The sequence below is a fragment of the Penaeus japonicus genome, unplaced genomic scaffold, assembly GCF_977035675.1.
Source record: "Penaeus japonicus unplaced genomic scaffold, GWHDUDI00000001_assembly GWHDUDI00000025, whole genome shotgun sequence".
NCBI classification, from domain to species: domain Eukaryota; kingdom Metazoa; phylum Arthropoda; class Malacostraca; order Decapoda; family Penaeidae; genus Penaeus; species Penaeus japonicus.
The window spans coordinates 26,530,236-26,532,735 of record NW_028234427.1 but is presented as its reverse complement, the minus strand read 5'-3'; the positions used below and the strand labels follow the sequence as shown (position 1 = coordinate 26,532,735).

Below are 2,500 nucleotides of genomic sequence, written 5' to 3'. Positions count from 1 at the left end.
GTGTTCATGTTCTTGTGTGTGTTCATGTTCTTGTGTGTGTTCATGTTCTTGTGTGTGTTCGTGTTCATGTTCTTGTGTGTGTTTAGGTTCATGTGTGTGTTTAGGTTCATGTGTGTGTTTGGGTTCATATGTGTGCATGTGCATGTGTTAGTGTATGTGCGCGTGTGTATGTGTGTGTGTTTGTATGTGTGTGTATGTGTGTGTTTGTATGTGTGTGCACGTGTGTGTGTGTGTGTGTGCACGTGTGTGTGTGTGTGTGTGTGTGTGTGTGTGTGTGTGTGTGTGTGTGTGTGTGTGTGTGTGTGTGTGTGTGTGTGTGTGTGTGTATGTGTGCGTGTGTGTGTGAATATATTTGTACAGATGTTAGTATTCTTGTATCAGAGGTGCACATACTAGTGGCATGTAATGGTACAAAATCAGTGTCTGACATACATACAGTCCAAGATTATCAGTTCATTGAAATCAACAGAACAATACATTTTTCTTGTATGATGTAGTTGCAATGAATGGATTCTAAATAAAGTTATCTAATTTATAGAATATATCAAAATGATTTAAAATTGTCCGTAGGTTTCATCACAATGACTATTATTAGAACTCCTTGGCAATCTATCAAAAAAAAATCAGATTTGAGGTCTATCCACTGAGAATGTATGCACTAGGGGTTTATAGGTCACTGATAGGAGCGCCAATGACATGACGGCATTTAAGACTAGTTTCGGCATTGGCAAAAAATGTTTTACGATATAATAATCTATTATTAGCACCTTGCAAACATGTGTATGAGATGGAAATTATACCATGTTTATATATATTTAAACTTCTACTTAATATAAAAGGTTTATACTCCTTATCATTAAAAAAAAATCAATTACAATATAAAGAGCTTAACTAAAAATGGGGGGAGGAGGTGAGAGGGAAAGAGGAAGATAAGAAGATAGAGAGTGAGGTAGAGAGGGAGAGAGGGAGAGAGGGAGAGAGATAAGGAGGGAGAGAGGGAGAGAGGGAGAGAGGGAGACAGGGAGACAGGGAGACAGGGAGAGAGGGAGAGGGAGAGAGAGGGAGAACTATGAACAACAAAAAAGGCAATACTCACCGCTGGTGTCTGTACCCCTGGAGTCGAGAGGCGGCCGGTCGAATTTCTCCACTCGTACATCGTCACTTATTGGCCCTTTCTGCTTTTTCTATTAATAGAAAGACAGAACAACCATAAATAAAGGGTAAGGTGCACAAAATACGTGATAAAATTCACTCACACAGGTTTCAAATGAGGTAAACCGGTGAACACTTACCCAGTGATGCAATGTTTTGGTTGAAACAGCTGATGAGGAAAAAATATCTTTCAGGGGGATACAGATCTTACTTCCCTTTTTTTTTCTGTCGAATTTTCTTGTATCAATCACTTTTTTATCTTCTAAGTGTTAAACCTAATACAAATCTGTAAGAAGAAGATTGTTAGAGCAAATTTTCATTCTAAATACTTAGAATGATTATGTGAATATATCAATGAATCTCTCTGTAACCGTTAATCTATCTATTCACTGAAGCATTTCAAATTTCTCATTATATACAACAAAATAATCTTACATTATAAATCTTGTCAAACGTATATTTAAATAAACATTCAGATATTCATCTCTAAAGGCAAATACCATTAAAATAAGATGGGACCTCAATTCCACTGAGAATTCAACTACCCTTCCATTGACCTTTCTAGAAGTTTTAATTCGATGCTTCTAATTGTTTATTTACATTTATTTCATAAATGCATTTGAGTGAATGTGCTACCTTATAGGAAAATATGATGATGAATGGAGAATACACTAATATATACGCATACTAATGAACAAGAATGCGTGTGTGTGTGTGTGTGTGTGTGTGTGTGTGTGTTTGTTTGTGTGTGTTACGTGTGTGTGTGTGTGTGTGTGTGTGTGTGTGTGTGTGTGTGTGTGTGTGTGTGTGTGTGTGCGTGCGTGTGTATTTTACGTGTGTGTATGTGTGTGTTACGTATGTGTGTGTATTGGTATGTGAGTGTGTGTGTGTGTGTGTGTGTGTGTGTGTGTGTGTGTGTGTGTGTGTGTGTGTGTGCTATGTGCATGTGTGTGTTGTGTGTCTGTGTGTGTATTAAAATTTGTTACTCTCTCTATATATACAGGTATATTATGACAATGAATTTAATTAGGCCACAGTGAGACTGGAATAATGAATAAAAATCAGTTACTGGAGACCAGTGGTTCCCTACCTGTCGGTCGCGATTTTCCAAGGGGGGGGGAGGGGGGTCGGAGATGGGAGAATGATATGATATATCAGCAGCAATATTACATAAACTTTAATTTTTAGGTAATATATATATATATATGTATATATATGTATACATATGTATATATATGTATATATATGTATATATACATACATATATATATATATGTATATATATATATATCTATATATATATATATATATATATATATATATATACATGTATGTATGTATGTATGTA

At 35.9% G+C, this 2,500-nt stretch overlaps 1 long non-coding RNA gene across 1 annotated transcript in view; it reads right to left on the bottom strand.

Annotated features, from left to right (window-relative positions):
* Positions 1 to 1,292: 1,292 nt before the first annotated feature.
* LOC147468958 (uncharacterized) overlaps positions 1,293 to 2,500 on the bottom strand; it is a 4,743-nt gene continuing 3,535 nt past the window's right edge. Inside the window, exon 2 of the long non-coding RNA XR_015192241.1 lies at positions 1,293 to 1,438. This is a non-coding gene — a long non-coding RNA (uncharacterized LOC147468958). The remainder of the gene's footprint in view (positions 1,439 to 2,500) is intronic.